The sequence below is a fragment of the Balaenoptera physalus genome, assembly GCF_965194825.1.
Source record: "Balaenoptera physalus genome assembly, chromosome: 19".
Lineage (NCBI taxonomy): Eukaryota > Metazoa > Chordata > Mammalia > Artiodactyla > Balaenopteridae > Balaenoptera > Balaenoptera physalus.
Window position 1 is genome coordinate 503,022 of NC_138900.1, and position 22,723 is coordinate 525,744.

General features: G+C 46.6%; 1 protein-coding gene and 1 long non-coding RNA gene across 6 annotated transcripts in view; one reads left to right on the forward strand and one right to left on the reverse strand.

The window, feature by feature from the left end:
- Window positions 1–1,933: 1,933 nt before the first annotated feature.
- LOC309648324 lies at window positions 1,934–17,907 on the forward strand. Of its 5 annotated transcripts, none has more exons than XR_014256560.1 (3): window positions 1,934–2,832; window positions 13,100–16,510; window positions 17,670–17,907. It is a non-coding gene; the product is annotated as an uncharacterized lncRNA (long non-coding RNA). The 5 variants fall into 5 exon arrangements; XR_014256561.1 differs by lacking the exon at window positions 17,670–17,907 and having other exon boundaries at window positions 1,938–2,832; window positions 13,100–15,585; window positions 16,381–17,017; XR_014256562.1 differs by lacking the exon at window positions 17,670–17,907 and having other exon boundaries at window positions 1,938–2,832; window positions 13,100–15,585; window positions 16,384–17,017.
- A 3,498-nt stretch (window positions 17,908–21,405) lies between these two features.
- LOC309648103 (zinc finger protein 154-like) overlaps window positions 21,406–22,723 on the reverse strand; it is a 202,525-nt gene continuing 201,207 nt past the window's right edge. Inside the window, exon 11 of the transcript XR_014256470.1 lies at window positions 21,406–21,547. The gene's annotated coding sequence lies outside the window, so the exon portion shown is untranslated. The remainder of the gene's footprint in view (window positions 21,548–22,723) is intronic.

The window sequence follows — 22,723 nt, forward strand, 5'->3', positions numbered from 1 at the left end:
GCCAGGGGAGGGGAGAAAAGGGAAAGATGGTTGGTGGGTAGGAGGATTCTCTTGGGGGCAATGAAAATGTTGAAAAAAAAGATTAGTGTAACTTGAGGAGGCTGGTACCGAACCCAAGTTCAGCAGCTCACCACTCAAAAGACCAATACTCAAGAGACAAGTGTTATATTTGATTTACAACATTGTTTTAATTCCTGCTGTACAGCAAAGTGACTCAGTTATACATATATATATATACACTCTTTTTCTTTCTTTCTTTTTTGTTTTTGGCCGCACCTTGCAGGATCTTAGTTTGCCGACCAGGGATTGAACCTGGGCTACCTCAGCAAAAGCGCTGAATCCTAACCACTGGACTGCCAGGGAAATCCCTGGACTGCTTTTTATCAAGTATCAAGCAAATGAGAAGAGCATGAATCTTCTCAGGCAGATGTGTCTTAGCAAGAATTACTGAGGCAGGCAGAATTCTAAGATGGCCCCAAGACTCCTGCCCCCGGTGTACACAGCTGTGTAGTTCCCTTCTCTTGAGTGTGGGTCTTTGAATATGACAGATGTCACTCTTGTGATTACGCAAAAGTGATGGGATTGTCGCTCTCTTAATTGTTACATTAAGCCACCTGTCCAAGTCTTTAGGGACTCGCTCCATGCAGGGAAAGACCTTTACTAATCAACCCAGTGTGAAGGCTTCAGGCTTTCTCAGATTTTTTCCAGACATGCATCTTCCCTGGTGTGTGTGTGTGTGTGTGTGTGTGTGTGCGTGTGTGTGTGTGTGTGTTTCACCAGTTCTACCATATACAGTATGTTGCATTTATTTTTATTTTTTAAAAGTAGGATTGAAAGCCTTTTAGTCTTTTTTAAAGTTAATTAATTAATTAATTAATTAATTAATTTTTGGCTGCATTGGGTCTTCACTGCTGCGTGCGGGCCCTCTCCAGTTGAGGCTAGCCTGGGCCTTTCATTGCGGTGGCCTCTCCCTGCTGCGGAGCACGGGCTCCAGGCACATGGGCCCAGCAGTTGTGGCTCACGGGCTCCAGAGCGCAGGCTCAGTAGCCGTGGCGCTTGGGCCCAGCTGCCCCGAGGCATGTGGGATCCTCCCGGACCCGTGTCCCCTGCATTGGCAGGTGGACTCCCAACCCCTGCGCCACCAGGGGAGTCCCTATGCTGCTGCATTTAAATGTCTTAATTTCCCTAATAGTCTCACTCCCCACCCTTGCTCCGATTTTTCTCAGGGCATTAAACATTCTATTGCATTCCTCTGCCTTAGTCTTTTTGTTGCCCGGCACTGCAGGACTGCAGTCTCCCTGCAGCTGCCCCAAGGTTTGGAATCTACCAGTGTCCTTACTGGCAACTAATATTTGTGTATAGTTTGAAGAGGAGGTCTAAATTCATATTTTACCATTTGTGTACTTCAGTGCTGCAGACCTTATTAATTTATTTATTTGGCCACGCCACTCGGCATGTGGAATCTTAGTTCCCTGACCAGGGATCGAACCCGCACTCCCTGCATTGGAAGCGTGGAGTCTTAACCACTGGACTGCCAGGGAAGTCCCCAGACCATATTTATTTATTTATTTAAATTAATTAATTAATTTATTTATTTTTGGCTGCGCTGGGTCTTTGCTGCACAAGCTTTCTCTAGTTGCGGCGAGCGGGGACTACTCTTCGTTGCGGTGCGTGGGCTTCTCATTGCAGTGGCTTCTCTTGTTGCGGAGCACGGGCTCTAGGTGCGTGGGCTTCAGTAGTTGTGGCACGCAGGCTCAGTAGTTGTGGCTCGCGGGCTCTAGAGCGCAGGCTCAGTAGTTGTGGCGCACGGGCTTAGTTGCTCCGTGGCATGTGGGATCTTCGCGGACCAGGGCTCGAACCCATCTCCCCTGCATTGGCAGGTGGATTCTTAACAGCTGCGGCACCGGGGAAGTCCCTGTGTTTGTTTTTTTACTGTAGATTTACATCTCAATTTGCTTCAGAGCAATTACTTCAAACTTACATAGTTAATTTATTTTTGTCTATGATCATTGCCGTATGATTGTTAAAGATAATTTCTTGAATTTCTAAACATGGTTGAATTTTTATAATTTTGACGCTTGAATTGCATACGATAATTTTTATGAGTTTCCTATACCCGGGGACACAACTTTTGTGACTCTATGGAATGACAGGTTCATTTGTATCTGTAGCCTTTGGGGGCGTCTGAAAGAATTTGTTTAGCCTCTCAGAGCACGCTGAGCTTCCCGGGAGTCCAAACTAATACGTCTCCAAACACCTGCGCGATCAGTTGCAGAAAGGGCTCCCCAGAAATCTGAGTATGGCCTCTTCAAGAAGGAGCGAAGTCCCTCCTCTGCCCGGGAACCCAGACGCACCATTTCCCAGCGCCCCTGGCAGCGGAGCTCTGCCTTCTTTTTTTTTTTTTTTTTTTCTGCCTTCTTTACTAGAGGTCAGCGGGGAGAATCCTCACACGCAGCGAGTGGCTCTGCAGGAACCACATTACCCAGAACGCTCCACGACGGGCGGCAGCGCCATTCAGCCAATCAAAGTCTCATAAAAGGGGCGTTTCCGTATCAGGTGCAATTCATTAGGGAGGGACTTCCGGTTTCCTTCTCGTGGCGGCCATTTTAACTGCTCTGGGTCTGTTCTGGCTCCAGACTGCTGGGTCTGCACCGATGTGACGGCCAAGAAGGTCCGAGAAGAGGCCTTGTTCCCCCAGGACGAAAGCGGGTCTGAGGCTCGGCGACGCCGCCCTGATGCCCAGCTCCAGGCCTGGGAGAGGGACTGCCGATCCGGGTCCCGCTCTGCCCACAGACCCCAGTGGCAGCGGTGGTGCTGAGGGACCCGCCTCAGGTAGATGCCTGTCCTCCGGGCCCTCACCGCCCTCACCCCAGCAGACACTAAAGCCCCCAGTGCGGGGCGCCTGCTGTCGTGCTCGCAGCCCAGGCCCCGGTGTCCAGGACGGTGAGGCGGCCGTGGGTGTGATGCCAAAAGCTTGGCCTCTGTGCACAGGTGCCGAATCGAATCGCGGAGACAGTTTTCGGTGAAGCAGAAAATAATAGCTTTATTGCTTTGCCAGGCAAGGGGGGACACAGTGGGCTCGTGCCCTGAAAACCTGTTGTCCCAACCCCGGGGGAATTTGGTGAGGAGTTTTATAGCAGCAGTTGAAAAGCGGGGTTGTTGTTAAGGATCAGGGTGTGAGCAGGGCTTGCATTCCTTTAATCTGGCCTCAGGTGGTCTCCTGATCTTCTCTGAAGAATGCTTCATCAGGTAGTTAGCGTCTTCTATTTGTTGGGGGGTTTAGTTCTGCAGTAGAGCTCAAGGATATTGTTATGCGTATCCCTTGACCTACAAACAAGAAACGCAAGACACAGAAAGCCTTCTGTACCCAGGAGCCCCTCAGGGTCCTGCTAGGTTTCTGGTGGGGCCCTGTTTCTGACAGTGTGGTGGCAAGTGGGGGAGGGTGGCAGGCACAGGGACACCTTGTAAAAGGCGAACTGATCACTGAGGCTCAGAGATTAAGGAGCTATCCCAGACTTCAGGGCCAGGCAGGGGTACATGGAAACCTGAGCCCATCAAACCCCTCCATAGACTCATCACTTGTTCCACATTTCCATGGCTGCTTATGGAACCAACACAGTCAAGTGGAAGGTGTCCCGTTCCCTCGCTGGGCCTGACACTGAATCACATGTTCTCTGGATTGTGGTGTCTTTGGACTCTTCAGTGCTATTTCCCCAGTCCTTGAGTCCCACCTGGGGTGGTGGAAAAGGAATTGAGGAGGCTCTCAGAGACAGTATTGTTGGCAGGTGGCCAAGGCTCCCAAGAAAAGACTGGACATGAGATGGATGCAGAGTCATAGTAGCAATTGAAGTGAGATGACACTCAAGCCAGAACTGGTGCTTATTTACCACTCTCTGTACACAGCAGGATTTTGGTGGAGCTTGTTTCTCTCTATTTTTTAAAAAATAAATTTATTTATTTATTTATTTATTTATTGGCTGAGTAGGGTCTTTGTTGCTGCGTGCAGGCTTTCTCTAGTTGTGGTGAGCAGGGGCTGAGCGGGGGCTACTGTTTGTTGCAGTGCACGGGCTTCTCATTGCGGTGGCTTCTCTTGTTGCGGAGCACGGGCTCTAGGCGTGCGGGTTTCAGTAGTTGCAGCATGTGGGCTCAGTAGTTGTGGCTCACGGGCTCTAGAGCACAGGCTCAGTAGTTGTGGCGCACGGGCTTAGTTGCTCCGCGGCATGTGGGATCTTCCTGGACCAGGGATCGAACCCGTGTCCCCTGCTTTGGCAGGTGGATTCTTAACCACTGTGCCACCAGGGAAGCCCATGGATCTTGTTTTTCATTCAGCCTGGAGGATAAGGTCAGGAGCAAATGTAGTCATCTGTGAGAGTCACTAGGCCTGGGGTAGGCCACCTGTGGGCTGTTCTTTGAACGAGGGGTAGGTGGACAGAGGAAGGTTGTGAGTGGTAGGGGGACAGCAAGTGAAGCACACAAGTGGAGGAGAGCCATGTGTGTCTGAGATACATGTGTGATTCTGTGTGACTAAGTCAGAGGCAAGGAACTGAGCCAGGCAGGGAGATCTTCATAGAAAGTTTTGGGGCTGTGACTGCTAGTGGAAGTCATGGGATGTCTGGCATCATACTGGATTGTGTTTAACTATGTCAAGCATAATCTGTATGTCATCTGCCAAATTGCAGCATAGGCCCATTATGGGTAGCCTTAACATGGGTGTTAGAAAATGGGCTGGCTTAGATGTCCTCAGTGCAAGTTGCCCTCCCCACTCTGCTCCTACCAGATACCCCCTTTTTAGCAAGGAGACCAGAGCAGTTCCTGTTCATCCCTTTGTAGCAGGTTTCAGTTCCTACCAATCCATGGAATTTTGCACAAAGCCAATCACATCCTCCCATGGGAACCAAGGAACAGTTCTCCCTCTTGATACTACAAAGCTTATGTCCCACAGCCCCCAGTGTACAGCCTCTCTTCTGGAGTACAACTTCCATGTGGCCCTGTATAGTGTGGTGTGTCCTCCTCTCTCAGGCTGTGAGTATATGTGATTTATAAACTGCTGTCTGTCTCATAAGTTCAGTGTCAAATGTCACATGTTTGGCTGTCTCCATAACTACACACTGGGAATTCCACCCTCAACAGTGGGGTGAAGAGGTGTTGATTAAGACACGAGTAATGTGGGGAGACCAAGGACATGCCTATGGTGTGGGCCCTAAGGTGGTGGCAGCCATGGGCATGTGGCTGTGGAATCTAGGGATGTGAGGGATGTTTTTTTGCTGTTGAGCTACATGAGCTGCTTGTATATTTTGGAGATTAATCCTTTTGTCAGTTGCTTCATTTGCAAATATTTTCTCCTATTCTGAGGGTTGTCTTTTCATCTTGTATATGGTTTCCTTTGCTGTGCAAAAGCTTTTAAGTTTCATCGGGTCCCATTTGTTTATTTTTGTTTTTATTTCCATTTCTCTAGGAGGTGGGTCAAAAAGGATCTTGCTGTGATTTATGTCATAGAGTGTTCTGCCTATGTTTTCCTCTAAGAGTTTTATAGTGTCTGGCCTTACATTTAGGTCTTTAATCCATTTTGAGTTTATTTTTGTGTATGGTGTTAGGAAGTGTTCTGATTTTATTCTTTTGCATGTAGCTGTCCAGTTTTCCCAGCACCACTTATTGAAGAGGTTGTCTTTTCTCTATTGTATATTCTTGCCTCCTTTATCAAAATAAGGTGACCATATGTGCGTGGGTTTATCTCTGGGCTTTCTATCCTGTTCCATTGATCTATATTTCTGTTTTTGTGCCAGTACCATACAGTCTTGATTACTGTAGCTTTGTAGTATAGTCTGAAGTCCGGGAGCCTGATTCCTCCAGCTCCATTTTTCTTTCTCAAGATTGCTTTGGCTATTCAGGGTCTTTTGTGTTTCCATACAAATTGTGAAATTTTTTGTTCTAGTTCTGTGAAAAATGCCATTGGTAGTTTCATAGGGATTGCACTGAATCTGTAGATTGCTTTGGGTAGTTCAGTCATTTTCACAATGTTGATTCTTCTAATCCAAGAACATGGTGTATCTCTGCATCTGTTTGTATCATCTTTATTTCATCAGTGTCTTAATAGTTTTCTGCATACAGGTCTTTTGTCTCCTTAGGTAGGTTTATTCCTAAGTATTTTATTCTTTTTGTTGCAATGGTAAATGGGAGTGTTTCCTTAATTTCTCTTTCAGATTTTTCATCATTAGTGTATAGGAATGCAAGAGATTTCTGTGCATTAATTTTGTATCCTGCTACTCTACCAATTTCATTGATTAGCTCTAGTAGTTTTCTGGTAGCATCTTTAGGATTCTCTATGTATAGTATCACGTCATCTGCAAACAGTGACAGCTTTACTTCTTCATTTCCGCTTTGGATTCCTTTTATTTCTTTTTCTTCTCTGATTGCTGTGGCTAAAACTTCCAAAACTATCTTGAATAGTAGTGGTGAGAGTGGGCAACCTTGTCTTGTTCCTGATCTTAGAGGAAATGGTTTCAGTTTTTCACCATTGAGAACGATATTGGCTGTGGGTTTGTCATATATGGCCTTTATTAAGTTGAGGTAGGTTCCCTCTATGCCTACTTTCTGGAGAGTTTTTATCTTAAATGGGTGTTGAAGGTTGTCGAAAGCTTTTTCTGCATCTATTGAGATAATCATATGGTTTTTATTTTTCAGTTTGTTAATATGGTGTATCACATTGATTGACTTGCGTATATTGAAGAATCCTTGCATTCCTGGGATAAACCCCACTTGATCATGGTGTATGATCCTTTTAATGTGCTGTTGGATTCTGTTTGCTAGTATTTTGTTGAGGATTTTTGCATCTATGTTCATCAGTGATATTGGCCTGTAGTTTTCTTTTTTTGTGACATCTTTGTCTGGTTTTGGTATCAGGGTGATGGTGGCCTCATAGAATGAGTTTGGGAGTGTTCCTCCCTCTGCTATATTTTGGAAGAGTTTGAGAAGGATAGGTGTTAGCTCTTCTCTAAATGTTTGATAGAATTTTCCTGTGAAGCCATCTGGTCCTGGGTTCTTGTTTGTTGGAAGATCTTTAATCACAGTTTCAATTTCAGTGCTTGTGATTGGTCTGTTTATATTTTCTATTTCTTCCTGGTTCAGTCTTGGAAGGTTGTGCTTTTCTAAGAGGTTGTCCATTTTTTCCAGGTTGTCCATTTTATTGGCATATAGTTGCTTATAGTAATCTCTCATGATCCTTTGTTTTTCTGCAGTGTCAGTTGTTACTTCTCCTTTTTCATTTCTAATTCTGTTGATTTGAGTTTTCTCCCTTTTTTTCTTGATGAGTCTGGCTAATGGTTTATCAATTTTGTTTATCTTCTCAAAGAACCAGCTTTTAGTTTTATTGGTCTTTGCTATTGTTTCCTTCATTTCTTTTTCATTTATTTCTGATCTGATCTTTATGATTTCTTTCCTTCTGCTAACTTTGTGTTTTTTTGTTCTTCTTTCTCTGTTTGCTTTAGGTGTAAGGTTAGGTTGTTTATTTGAGATTTTTCTCATTTCTGATGTAGGATTTGTATTGCTATAAACTTCCCTCTTAGAACTGCTTTTGCTGCATCACATAGATTTTGGGTCGTTGTGTTTTCATTGTCATTTGTTTCTAAGTATTTTTTGATTTCCTCTTTGATTTCTTCAGTGATCTCTTGGTTATTTAGTAGCGTATTGTTTAGCCTCCATGTGTTTGTATTTTTTACAGTTCTTTTCCTGTAATTGATATCTTGTCTCATAGCATTGTGGTCGGAAAAAAAACTTGATAAGATTTCAATTTTCTTGAATTTACCAAGGCTTGATTTGTGACTGAAGATATGGTCTCTCCTGGAGAATGTTCCATAGGCACTTGAGAAGAAAGTGTATTCTGTTGGTTTTGGATGGAATGTCCTATAAATATCAATTAAATCCATCTTGTTTAATGTGTCATTTAAAGGTTGTGTTTCTTTATTTATTTTCTTTTTGGATGATCTGTCCATTGGTGAAAGTGGGGTGTTAAAGTCCCCTACTATTATTGTGTTAACTTTCGATTTCCCCTTTTATGGCTGTTAGCAGTTGCCTTATGTATTGAGGTGCTTCTGTGTTGGGTGCATAAATATTTACAATTGTTATATCTTCTTCTTGGATTGATCCCTTGATCATTATGTAGTGTCCTTCTTTTGTCTCTTGTAATAGTCTTTACTTTAAAGTCTATTTTGTCTGATATGAGAATTGCTACTCCAGCTTTCTTTTGATTTCCATTTGCATGGAATAGCTTTTTCCATCCCCTCACTTTCAGTCTGTATGTGTCCCTAGGTCTAAAGTGGGTCTCTTGTAGACAGCATATATATGGGTCTTGTTTTTGTATCCATTCAGCCAGTCTATGTCTTTTGGTTGGAGCATTTAATCCATTTACATTTAATGTAATTATCAATATGTATGTTCCTATTACCATTTTCTTAATTGTTTTGGGTTTGTTTTTGTAGGTCTTTTCCTTCTCTTGTGTTTCCTGCCTAGAGAAGTTCCTTTAGCATTTGTTGTAAAGCTGGTTTGCTGGTGCTGAATTCTCTTAAATTTTGCTTTTCTGTAAAGGTTTTAATTTCTCCATCAAATCTGAATGAGATCCTTGCTGGGTAGAGTGGTCTTAGTTGTAGGTTTTTCCCTTTGATCACTTTAAATATGTCCTGCCACTCCCTTCTGGCTTGCAGAGTTTCAGCTGAAAGATCAGCTGTTAACCGTATGGGGATTCCCCTGTAAGTTATTTGTTGCTTTTCCCTTGATGCTTTTAATATTTTTTCTTTGTATTTAATTTTTGATAGTTTGATTAATATGTGTCTCGGCGTGTTTCTCCTGTATGGGACTCTGCGCTTCCTGGACTTGATTGACTATTTCCTTTCCCATGTTAGGGAAGTTTTCAACTATAATCTCCTCAAGTATTTTCTCAGACTCTTTCTTTTTCTCTTCTTCTTCTGAGACCCCTATAATTCAAATGTTGGTGCATTTAATGTTGTCCCAGAGGTCTCTGAGACTGTCCTCAATTCTTTTCATTCTTTTTTCTTTATCCTGCTCTGCGGTAGTTATTTCCACTATTTTATCTTACAGGTCACTTATCTGTTCTTCTGCCTCAGTTATTCTGCTATTGATTCCTTCTAGAGAATTTTAAATTTCAATTATCGTGTTGTTCATCATTGTTTGCTTACTCTTTAGTTCTTCTAGGTCCTTGTTAAACGTTTCTTGTATTTTCTCCATTCTATTTCCAAGATTTTGGATCATCTTTACTATCATTACTCTGAATTCTTTTTCAGGTAGACTGCTTATTTCCTCTTCATTTGTTTGTTCTGGTAGGTTTTTACCTTGCTCCTTCATCTGCTGCATGTTTCTCTGATTTCTCATTTTGTTTAACTTACTATGTTTGGGGTCTCCTTTTTGCAGGCTGCAGGTTTGTAGTTCCCGTTGTTTTTGGTGTCTGCCCCCAGTGGGTGAGGTTGTTTCAGTGGTTTGTGTAGGCTTCCTGGTGGAGGAGACTGGTGCCTGTGATCTGGTGAGTGAGGCTGGATCTTGTCTTTCTGATGGGCAGGACCACGTCTGGTGGTGTTTTTTGGGGTGTCTGTGAACTTAGTATGATTTTAGGCAGCCTCTCTGCTAATGGGTGGGGTTGTGTTCCTGTCTTGCTAGTTGTTTGGCATGGGGCGTCCAGCACTGGAGTTTGCTGGCCACTGGGTGGAGCTGGGTCTTAGTGTTGAGATGGAGATCTCTGGGAGAGCTCTCGCCAATTGATATTACATGGGGCCAGGAAGTCTCTGGTGGTCCAATGTCCTGAACTTGGCTCTCCCACCTCAGAGGCTCAGGCCTGACACCAGCCCAGAGCACCAAGACCCTGTCAGCCACATGGCTTTCCTGGGCCTTGGTTTGCTCATTTTAGTTTTTGGTCGAGCTCCAGTTGACATTTGGTTTGGCACACCATCAAGATTCTGAATGCTTCCAGATTTATTTCTACAATTTCCTTCCTTCTGATGATTTTTCTAAAAGCTTACTCTTCAGGTTTATAGAATTCTCATTTTTTTCTTCTCAGTAATTCTGTGAGGTGGGTCCTGTTGGTCAAATTTTATAAAAGAATTCCTAAAGAGAATAAGTTGCTTGACTAAGATCACACAGCAAATAAGAATGCTAGGATCTCTTGATTCTTCTTAGTAACTTCTCTCTTCCCCCATATTTCTCTTTGTATCCTGGCCCAGCCCCACTTCCACAACCTCTCCAGTCTAAATCTCAGCAAGGGTCTATTCCATCATAGCCTTTGTTCAGCTGGTTAACGGGCTTGGGCTCCTTTTAGCTCTATTGAAGACAGATACCGCATATACCGTTAATTTTCCACAAAGATTTCCAGAAACCTGACTCCCAGCCAGAAACCCAAATCCTGTGGGTGGAAAGGAAAAAAACAAAAGAAAACAAAAACTTACTATGCCACCATTTCCACCTTGCAGGGCCAGCAAACGTGCCCCCAAAATCTTAACTAGTTCTAGCATCAACTCTAAATTCCAAAGTCTCATCTAAATATCATTTATATCAGATATTGGTGAGACTTGAAATACAGTTTACCCTGCAACAGATTTCTCTCCAGCTGAGAACCTATATAACCAAACAAGTTAAGTGCTTCCAAAATATAGTGGTGGAACAGGCATGAGGTAGACATTCCCATCCCAGAATGAAGCAATTCCCATTCTAAAGGGAAGGGAGAAAGGAGTGATAGGTACCGAGTAAGTCCAAAGCTTACTGGGGCAAATGTCTTTGGACCTTAAGCCTCAAGAATAATCCTCTGTGGTTCAGTGTTCTGCCCTCCAGGCCCACTGGGGAGCAGTCCTGCCTCTGCTGCTCTCCTGGATTAGGATCTCATGACAGTGGCTCTCAGACTGGCACTTTTAGTTGGTGGCTCTGTTGGTGTTGGGTCCAGGTGCTATGGCTCTGTGAATCCCTGGCCCCATGTGTCCGCCAAGCACACCACAGCTCTCTGCCGGGGCCCCACCATGAGGCACGGAGCAGGAACATCGTGGTGTGCCTGACCCAGATAGGTGGCCCCACCCATTGGAGTCATGTTGCTCTCCCTTGGCCCTTGCTCTCTGGGCCTGTGGTGGGGGTGGCAGCCGTGAGGGTCCCTGATCACCTTAAGGGTGATCATTTTTGAGATGGCAGATGAGGTTCCTGGGTCATATGGATGCTAATCTTATCAAAGTCTTAGTGTTCTCTTCTGAAAACACCTTCTCATTCTTTTCAAAATGGATAGGCTGAGAGTTTTTCAGATCTTTAAGTTCTGGTTCCTTTTTGCTTAACAATCCCGTCCTCAAGTCACCTCTCTAATTGTATCTTACTCTAAGCAGTCAGGAGGAACCAAGCCACTCTGCAGCACTGTTTACAAATTTTCTCAGCTAAATATCAAATTTCATTGCTCACACATTTTACCTTCTATAAAACACTAGAACATGAACAAAATTCAGCCAAGTTCTTTTCCACTTTATAAAAAGGATCTTCAGTGTTCCTTGTCTAATAACATATTCCTCATTTCTTTCTGAGACTTCTCAGAATAGAATAGCATTTACCATCCATATTTCTATGCACATTTTGTTCATGACTCATTATCATCTAAGAAGATGGAAGCTTTCTCTATAACTCCCCTCTTTTCTTCCTAAGCTCTTACCAGAATTACTTAGCATTCTTGACAATATTGACTTTTGCAAATATGCACCTCAAAACTCTTGGTAACCTCTGACCATTACCCAGATCCAAAGCCACTTCTAATTTTTCAGGTTTTTCTTGCAAGCAGCATCCCACTTCTCAAACCAATTTCTGTTTTAGTCCAGTCAGGCTTCTATAACAAACTACCGTAGGCTGGTACTTACACAACAAACATTTATTTCACAGGTCTGGAGGCTGGGCAGTCCTCGATCAAGGCACTGGCAGTTTCAGTGTCTGGTGAGGCCCACTTCCTTGTTCATAAATGGCCTTCTTGTTGCTGTGTCCTCACATGACAGAAGGAGAATGAGAAGGCTTTCTGGGGTCACTTGTACAAGGGCACTAATCCCATTGGTGAGGGCTTCACCCTCATGATCTAATCACCTGCCAAAGTCCCCCACCTCTTACTACCATCACGTTGAGGGTTAGGATTTCAACATATGGTGTTTGCAGGGACATAAACATTTGAGTTTGTAGCATAAATCCAGCTACAGCAGTATGGATTCCATGGGAGCCTAGCCCTGGGGGAGGCACGATGTCTGAGCTGTGCTCAGATCATACAGAAACCTATTCTGTTTGAGTAGTATTTTGGTGCTGCTGACAAAGGCAGCCTAACGCCTTTCCTTTCCCATTCTTGACACTACCAACTTGTCAGCTCTGCTATTTGTCACTTCTGCTCTTCCAGCTCAGGGCTGTTCACCACATCTGTGGGCTACACATATCACTCGCCATTCTCATTTCTCCACCTGTAGTACTCTCTGACATTGGCCTCTACATGTGCATCGTAACATGCACACATTTTTTTTTTTTTTTAAGATTTTTTTGATGTGGACCATTTTCAGAGTCTTTATTGAATTTGCTACAATATTGCTTCTGTTTTATGTTCTGGCCCTTTGGCCCCAAGGCATGTGGGATCCCAGCTCCCCGACCAGGGATTGAACCCACATCCCCCGCATTGGAATGCAGAGTCCCAACCACTGGACTGCCAGGGAAGTCCCGCACACATATTCTTAAACAGTCATTGAACACCAGCTACTCTGTTGCAGTTGCATTTTCTTGGTCCTGAACACACTCTTCTACATAACACACCCATGTCAGCAGAAGACCAGATCTCCGGAGAGAGTTGTTTCCAAAGGAAGGAGTTGTAGACCCTTTCCTCCCTGTGCTGCACCCAGTGGTGGTGTATTTAACCTCGTGAGTCCTCCCCTGTTCTGTGATCTTTAGAGGCCCGGTTCTGCTAAGCAACCCATTCTCAACCTGTACCCAACTCTTTGGTCCCCAGAACAATCCCACTGATTGTTCCTGGGCTTGTCCCACACACACTTTTCTACAGGTTACCCTTCTCACCGGAATCAACATGCACTTCACCAGCATTTCTTTCTTTCAGGTTGTTGGTGTGGAGTGGAGGATAAGGAGGTATCTTCTGAGCACAGCATTTCTGCCAAGTAATGCCACAGGATAGGACTCTGAAAGCAGGTCTGTCTCCCCAGAAGGCCCACCTCTGTGAGATGTGTGGACCCATGTTGAGAGACAGTTTGCACTTGGTTGAACACCAGGAAACACATCACAGGCAGAAACTGCACATGTGTGGGGCATGTGGAAAACAATTTCCTCTCACTGCAGACCTTTATCAGCTGCACAAGCAGTGTGTTGGAGAGAAATGCTTCAAAAGCAGCATGAGCAGAGCCTTATTCTTGAAGAGCTGCTAATTCCATGTGTTAGGGAAGTCCTTTACCTGTAAGGAGGTTGGGAAGGACTTTCTGGCCAGCTCGGGACATCTTCAGCAACAGGCCACTCACATCAGGGAGAAGTCAAACAGTGGACCGGAGTGTGTGGTGGACTTCCACAGTGTAAACAGCCATTACAACCGGCTAGAGTGCATGAAAGCTTGCAGCCCCAAACACACCCTTGTTCAGCACCAGAGTCCTCAAGAGGGAAAGATCTTACAGGTGCCGTGAGTGTGGGAAATCCTTTAGAAAAAACTGTAGCCTCAGGGAGCATTTGAGAGTTCATAGAGAAAAGCCTTATGAGTGTGGGGAAGGTGGAAAATTATTTAGCAAGAAGTACAACCTTATCATGCATCAAAAAGTTCACCCTGGTGAAAAGCCATATGAGTGCAGTGAACGTGGGGAATCTTTTAGCCAGAGCTCTCGCCTCATTAGACACCAGAGAATTAATGCTGGAGAAAGGCCTTATGAGTGCAGTGAATGGAAAGTCCTTTACCTTCAACCCCAATCTCCTAAAATACCAGAATGTTCACAAGGAATAAAGGCCTTTACATAATATAGGTAAGTCTGTTATGGACTGAATTGTGTCCCTCAAGATTCATATGTTCAAGCCCTAACAGCCAATGTAACTATGTTTTTAGGTATACCCTATAAGAAGATAACTAAGGACAAATGAGGTCATAAGAACGGGGTCCTAATCCAGTGTGACTTGTGTCCATGGAAGAAGACAAGGCACCAGAAGGTGCTCACTTTCTCGCTGTATTCACGAACAGAGGAAAGGCCATTTAATGACACACCAAGAAAGTGGTTGATTAGAAGTCAGAAAGAAAGGCCTCACCAGAAACCATTCCTGATGGCACCTTGGTCTTAGACTCCCAGCCTCTAGAAATAGGAGAATATACATTTCTTTAAGCCACCCAGACTGTGGTATTTTGTTGTGGCAGCCTGAAAAGAGACAAAGATGCAAAGAAGGTACCTCATTGTATTCTGTTTTTGCCCTACTGATAACAGTAGACGCAAATAACCTTGAGAATGTATAGAATAGTGAAGCATAGTGAAATAATTAGGAAGTTACAAATTTTAAGAGTTACCTTTGCTTTTTAAACAGCTTTACTGAAGTACAATCAGTTGTCATTCACGCTAGTCATGTTCTCTAATTCACTGAATCAGTGAATATAGAGCCGTTGTTCCTAGGGGAAATCTGGAATTAGGTTCCTGAGAGCCTCTGGTCACAATGTTTTTGTCAACAGGTCAGTACATAACATGGTTTTCCATGTGTTTCTGTTTAAAGACAACTCATTTACTGTATACTGTTGATTCGTTAACATTGAAATCATGGCCAACAGCATGATGATTCATGCCTGAACAATGCTTACCTAACATGTATTTTCTTTAAGGCCCATTTTTTGGGCTTAGGAACTCTAGGCGGCACATAAGCGCCAGGTTTGGAGGCCATTTTGGACCACAAAACCACCAAGAAGTGTAAAAATGTAAGTATTGATTTGGGGGGTTTCCAGTTTTGGCAGGTAGGCAAATTTACAAATACAGAATCCATGAAAAATGAGGATTGACTAATTGTCTTGCCATAAATTGTGCATACTTAAAGATATACTCAGGCTGAAACTTGTGCTTTTTCACCATTTTATGGACTCACCAAGACTTTGTGAGGACTTTGGTGGAGTCTAGGATGTTTCAGTCAGCCAGGTGCATATGAGCAGGGGCAAATTCAGTCATCTGTGAGTCACCAGACCTGGGGTGGGTTATCAGTGGGCCTGGGCTTTGAATGATGGTTGGATGGACAGAGGAAGGGTGTGATTTCTGAGGGCACAGCAAGTGCAGAAAAAGCAGATAGGACCATGGGTAGCTGAGATCCACACATGGTTCTCTGTGGCTGCGTCTGAGTCAAGGAGTTGGATGAGACCTGCATGGAGTGATTTGGGGCTGTGGTTGCTAACAGGAACCATGGGAAGTCTGTAGTCATACTGGATCCTCTCTGAATTTGTCAAGGATATTCTGGATGCTGTCTGCCAAGTTGTGTTGTAAGTTCTAAAATTAAGGCCAATAGATATGCTGCCTTGGCATCTGGTGAAACAAGGATGCCCTCAAATGGCCGTGGTGCAAGTTTCCCTCCACATGCTTCTCACAGGTAAAGTCTCCTAACCTTACAACCCTTTTTATCAAAGGGAGCAGGCACAGTTCCTGCTTATCCCTTTGTAGTGAGTTTCAGTTCCCTACCAGCCTGCAGAGTCATTTAAACAAGCCAATCATGTCCTCTTGCGGGAAGCAGGGCACCATACCCTCTCGATCCCAAAGAGACTGCATCCCACAGCCCTTGGTTTTCCACTCCGCCAGTGTGTGGCCTTCCCATGGCGTTGTGTGTTGTCTCCCACATGTTAATATGTGGTTAATAAATGGCTGTTGATTACATCTGGCCAGTGTCAGGGGTCATGTGTTTGGCCACACCCTTAGGGTGGGAATTATACCCTCACCAGTGGGGTTATGAGGAGGTGACTGAAATACGAGTAACAAGACGCCTACAGTAGGGGGTACTGATGCTGGTGGCCGTGGGCATGGGGCTGTGAGGGATGTGCGTCGGACAGGGAGCACGTCTGATGGTCTAGAGCACTGCACTGGAAACCACATGACTGTGGCCACACCCGGGCAATAGCCTGTGGAGGTGGTACATCCTTCTGTGCTTGTCCCAGAGCTTAGCTGTTGATTGCCCATGTGCCTCCTGCTGCTGATGGCTTTGCCCAGTGATCAGTGGACCCCTGAGGAGACAGAGGCACCAGTGGTACCAGGGCCTGGTTTCTTCTCTGAGTTGGGGAGGTTGGGAGGAGGATGGGCATATGGTAGATGTGGGGGTGGGTGGGTTGGTGGAGAATGGATTGTGGCTTCTTGGGAGTGGGGCTGTTTGTGGTTTCATCTGTCACCATCATAGCAGGATGGAGTGACCTTTGAAGATGTGGCTGTGACCTTTTCCGGGGAGGAATGGGGTCTCCTTGATGAGTCTCGGAGATGCCTGTACCGTGATGTGAAGCTGGAGAACTTGGCACTTAGAGCCTCCCTGGGTAAGAATCTCAGATCCACCCCTGTGTCCTTCCCCTTTCCCCAGTGGCAGCTCTGTCCTTCTCTCATCAGGACCACGGATACTGCTTCCTTTTCCATTTCCCTGGGTTGGTGCTGTGGTTGGTTGGGATGAGGTGTGAGCACTGCCTTCTGCTCTCCTTGAGCAGCCCCGACACCTGCTTCCTGTGGTGTCACATGGAAGGTGTCAGAGGCAGAGGTTTTGCAGTCACCTTAATGGACACCCCCTTGTTTGGCCTTGCCCTGGCCAGGTAACTGTCCAGATCCAAGGCACCTGTGTACACCAGGTTCTAATTTTTTCCTCTAGCTGACATTTCCTCATGCCTGCCTGTCAGGAATTGTCATCGCTGACATGGTCACTACTCATGTGGACCGTGGTCTGTTCTTGAAAACCCGCCTCTGAAATTCTCTTTTTATTTTAATTAATTAATTAATTAATTAATTAATTAATTTGGCTGCGTTGGGTCTTCGTTGCTGTGCGCAGGCCTCCTCTAGTTGTGTTCTGTTCAAAGTTTTCAAAAGTTTTAAAACACCTCGTCAGAGAGGATCATACCCAAAAGATTAAAAGCAGGGCCTGGGACAGAAATGGGTACACCCACATTCCAAGCAGCATGAATCACAATACCAAGAGGCAGATGCCACCCAAGTGTCCATCGATGGATGAATGGATAAACTACATGTGATATCCACACAAAGGAATGTCATTCAGCCTTAACAACAAAGGAAATTCTGACAACTCCTACAGCATATACGAACCTCAAAGGCATGATGATCAGTGAAATAGCCCTATCACTTTAAAAGGACACACATGATGAGTTACCACATACAGGAGGTATCCAGAGAAGTACAATTCAAAGGCATAAAGTAGAATGTGGGTGCCAGGGACTGAGGGGAATTAGTGTTCAATCAAAGTACAGCGTTTCACTGGTGAAAGTGGAAAAGATCTGGACGTGGATGGTGAGGATATTTGTACAACAACGTGCCTGTGGTTAATGCCATAGGACTGTGTACTGAAAATGGTTCAGATGCTAAATGTGATGCCCATTTAGTCACAACAAACAATGAATGAAGTACTGATCTGTGTTACCATACAGAAAAGGCCACCCAGATCATACTCATGTTGTGTGCTCTTAATCCATCAAGGTTGTGAAAAGGAGGGAAAGGATCTGTTAATGTTTCAGAAAAAGAAACCTGGATCAGAATGGAAAAAGACATTTCCCTAGCGTTGGGGAACCTGGTGAAAGTGGACGTGGGCCTGTGGATTGGATTATAATGTGGAAACCATAAAAATGTCCTCACTTGGAGGTCACGTGCTGCTTCCCTGGAAGAGGATTTCTGCTTTGCATAAAACACAATATAGAATTCAGTGTGAAATGGCAAATGTGAGTCTTTTCTACTGTTAGGGACAATTTTCTAGACTTTGGAAATTATTGCAGAGTCAATTACTTTTCAAAACAACCATGTCAATGAAGGGACAGAAAAGTAGAGAAGATGTCATAGTTTGTTATGGAGGCCAAGCCCTACCCAGATCCTGCTCCCCAAAGTGATGATTCAGTTCACCGCTGTAGGATGGCAGAGGTTGGAGGGGCACGGCGGGAAGATTATGTTAGTAGCCACCATGTCTTGGTGTTCTGGATGACCTGGATGTTGTAGAAACAGTGGTATTTCTACGTAGGTATTTTTTTTTTAATAGTTTTATTTATTTATTTATTTTTTATTTTTGGTTGCGTTGGGTCTTCGTTTCTGTGCGAGGGCTTTCTCTAGTTGCGGCAAGTGGGGGCCACTCTTCATCGCAGTGCGCGGGCCTCGCTATCGCGGCCTCTCTTGTTGCGGAGCACAGGCTCCAGACGCGCAGGCTCAGTAATTGTGGCTCACGGGCCTAGTTGCTCCGCGGCATGTGGGATCTTCCCAAACCAGGGCTTGAACCCGTGTCCCCTGCATTGGCAGGCAGATTCTCAACCACTGCGCCACCAGGGAAGCCCAGTGTTCCTATACACTAATAATGAAACATCAGAGAGAGAAATGAAGAAAACCATCCCATTTACAATAGCATCAGAAGGACATAACCCCTAGGAATAAATGTAACCCAAGAAGTGAAAGACCCGCAAACCTGCCCACAGAGAGGCCAGGCCTCTGCTCCTGGCTCCGGGTGGTCACCTTGCATCAGACGGGAGTGTCTGTGCTCCGTGGTCTTCACACTGGGCTGGTCTGTGCTGACGGCGTGACGCATGGTGGGGCTTCCTGAGCCCCTCACAGGCGCTGGAGTCAAACTCCAGCCTCACGGGGTTCCCCACGTCAACGTGGCGGACCTCAGTGACACCCTGCACCCCAGGACTCAGGTCGCTTCCCTAGGTGGCCACACCTGATGGACCCCCAACTCTCCTCCTGACCTCTGCTCTCAGCTGATGTTATCTGATTTCTTTCACCATAACAAATCCTGAGCCTGAGTATAAAGCTTCAGTGAGTCCTGGGAGCCTCTAAGAAAAAAACCTGGGGTTGTCTAGGGGCTCCCAGTCTTGCAGTTGGGGTCAGAAGTGGGGTGGTCTCAGAGCCCTAGAACTTGCAGGGCCCCTCTACCAGGCACGGTGTAGGAGACCCTTGAGTCTAGTGCCCTCGCCATATGGGGCATCCTAGGCCTGTGGATCAGGAAGAGGCCTTCTCCCTCTCCTCCTTGGCTGAGTCTCTGGCTTTTGTAAAATGCCCTGGGGGCCGAGGGGGTGGGGGAGAGTTGGAAAATCACCCCGCCCTTATCTAAACCTCCCTCCCATTAGGGGCAGCCCCCTGCACCTACACTGTTTGCACAAACCATGTGGTTCCTGCTGAACAAGGCTCCCCTTCTGGGCCCTGGCATTTGGGAGCGTGAGGGTGGAAATCACGTGACCAGCCCCCAGCTGAGTGCCAAGTCTCTAATGAGCTTCCCTGGGGGAAATGTCATGGTTTTATCCTTTGTCACTGGGGTAAGAGACGTTCTCGAGACCCTTGAGGAAAGGAGGGGTCACGAAGAAGCTGGCACGGGGATCCCCCTTTGCATCCCTACTGCATGTCCTGACCCATCTTAGCCTTGAGCACACAGCATGTGCTGAGCCCCGTGACCTCCCAGCAAGTCCCCGAAGGTGAGGGAGGCCCTGCAGACCCCACCCCTTTCCTCCACGTCTAGTAGGTGGAAGACCCACTTCTTGCCATTCTGGGAGCAGTTCTAGAGCTGATATGGGAGCAGTTCTGGGGTTTTGTGGGCTGAGCCCCTGTTGCTATGCCCCCACTTCCCCACAAGAGCCTCCAGAGCAAGCTGTTTGCCCTGTTGCCTGAATGCCCCCCCCTCCACCAATATTCTCAGGAAAGAATCAGGGGTTTCTGTAGCAGCATCTGCAGGCAGCTCTGCATCTCCAGGTGCCCTATCACCCCAGCAGGAAGCATCCCACCACGTTTTCCTCACCTTTCCCTCCCAGGGTGGAACCTCCCGGCAGTTCTTGGGGAAACCGAGCTACCCTTCATGTGGATGCAGGTCTGCATTTTCCGAAGCCAAAGCCCTGGCCGGTCCTGCGGAGACCTAACCCCTGTCAGCTGTGCACAGGGCCAAGCCTGTGTGCAGAAGAGGCAGGTCCCGCGCTGGTGAGAGAGGCCGGCTTGTCGCCCTCCGCTGGCCACCTGGGAAAATGCAAGCAGCACCCACTCCCACTTCAGGGGAGGCTGAGTTCCCTGTGGGCAGCCCCGCTCAATGCACTACACTCTGCAGATTCCAAGGGACAGAGGCCAATATCCCAGGACTTCTGGAACCTAATTACAGGAGAATTAGGAACCACGTGCCACGAAACGAATGTAGGCACAGGCTTTACAACTCGCACCAAAAGTCACTCCAAACTGTCCACAGGCAAATTTAAAATATAAAACTTTAAAAATTATAGAAGATCATATAGAAGAAAATTGACATGGCCATGGTTTTGGTCACATAGATCACGAGCTTTGATGTCTAACACCACGTGAGAAGCCCTCACACAAAAGGGAAAAAATTAATAATGTACTTTATAAAATTGAAAATTGTACTTGGTGAAATACCTTATTCTGAAAGCCAAAAGACAAGCCAGAAACTGGGAGAAAAATATTTGCAAAATGCATATGTGATAAAGAATTTATACTCACATAATATGAAGTGCTATAAAACAAATAGCTACATTCAAAGCGAGTCTGCAGCACAGGAGCCAGTGTCCACCTGCTGACCTCCTTGCTCTACGTGAGCCCACGCAGGGTTTCAGGAGCCCACAGTGTCTCCTGGTTCTCATCTCACCCCAGCACTGCCCAAGGGTGAGGAAGCAACTGTGTGCTGGTGGCAAAGAGGATGCTCGTTCCACAGCCCCTCCCACTGCAAGGGCTCTTTTACACTAGGCCCCTCCCAGGATATGGAGCTCACCTGAGCAGGCACCCAGAAGCCCACGGGGCTAAGGTGGGCAGGCACCTTCCAGAACATGGGACTCACCTGGGCAGCCCATGGGGCTTATCACGTCTCCCTCCACGGGGTCTTCCAGAGACTTCCACTGCAGCCGGGGCATCAGACCTCTGTCTCCACCCACCACCCCTCCTCTCCCTGACTCCTGGGTTCCTCTCATTAGGAGAGGGTCTTCTTGAAGTTGTCTCCCACTCATGGACCGTATAAAATGATTAGAAAACAAGCCAGAGTTGCAGCCCCTTGTCTATCCTGACCCTCAGGACCCCACACCTGTTCCTTGGACCTGGCCGGTGCAGCAAGGCCCATTTTGAGTAACTCTGAGCCCCTGAGGGGCGAGGATTGGCTGACCTGGGCAGCCTGACCCGGACGGCCAGCCCTCCCCAGGTGTGCCTGGGTTGAGGTCAATATAAATACCCCCTCCAGGCAAGAGCCCCTGCAGCTGTGCCTGACGCCATATTCTCTGCCCTGTCAGCAGTCTCGCGGTTGTGCTGGTGGGAGGGAGTAGGGCCCAGGGCTCTGTGGGTGGCCCAGTGTGAGTGGGCCTCTGTTGGACTTTCCGCTGGAGTTGCTGGGCTGCCACCTGCTAAAGAAGAGGATGTGTCACCCATACCTGTCGTTGGAATTTCTCCCCGGGCAGAGGTGAGGAAGGAAAAAAGCAGTGGGGGCCGGGACAGGAGGGGTACCTCAGGCAGGGAAATGGAAAGCTTCCAGAAGAGCGCCCGGGGCCAGGACCGTCCTGGCTGGCCTGCAGGCACCAAGTCGGCCTGCGTGCTGTCGCTGGTGTGACTCCAAGCCCCTTCTTCTAGGCTTTAAAGTCTTTGTACATATTCAGGTGTTTTATCTGGGAAGGGTGGGAAAAGTTCAGGAGCAGCTGGCCTGGGGCTCAGCTCACATTTACTCAGAGACGCCTCCTCATGGTCCCCCAGCTTTGCAATGAGGACGGTCCTGGTGGGGGGGCTGCTGGCTACATGGGAGACGATTCCCCACCTGTGACCAACTTCAGAATTGTTTACCACTGGAGCAAGTGTCCTGATAGGGTTTTCATCTGTATAACTGATGGGTTCTTAATTAGCAATGTGAACGGTGACACCAAAGGTCCTGAGTCAGGATTGAAATACTTATCCCCAACATGCACAGGCGTAAAAACCTGGGGAGGCCGTGTGCAGCCGGCACCCTTAGGGATGGGCTTCCAACTGACCCCTCAACATTCTGGTGTCCAGCCACTGCTTTAGGATTTCTGGGGCCCAATGCTGACTCTAAGGGTTCTGCAATCCAGCCTCTGTCGGCCTTTAATGAGACCCGCACTTCCAGGATCCTACAGAGCAGGGTCTGTGTGACCGTTCTGTGGCTTCTGTAACAAAGGACCACAAGCTGGGTGGGGTGGTTTAAAACAACAGGAATTCATCCTCCCCCAGTCCTGGAGACCAGATGTATGAATCAAGGTGTGGGCCGGGCCATGCTCCCTCTGGAGGCTCCAGGGGAGTGTTCTTTCTGCCTCTCCTGGATTCTGGGGGCTCCAGGCATCCCTGGGTTTGTGGCCGCCTTTCTCCCATCTCTGCCTCCGTCTTCACGTGGCTTCCCCGTGCCTCTCCTCTTCCGTCTCATATAAAGACACTTATTGGATTTAGAGCCACCCTCATCCAGGATGTCCTCATCTCAGATCCTTCACTAATCCTGCAAAGACCTTTATCCCAGACAGGGTCCCTTCACACGTTCTGAGGGACACATCTTTTGGGGCCACCATTCAACCCACTAT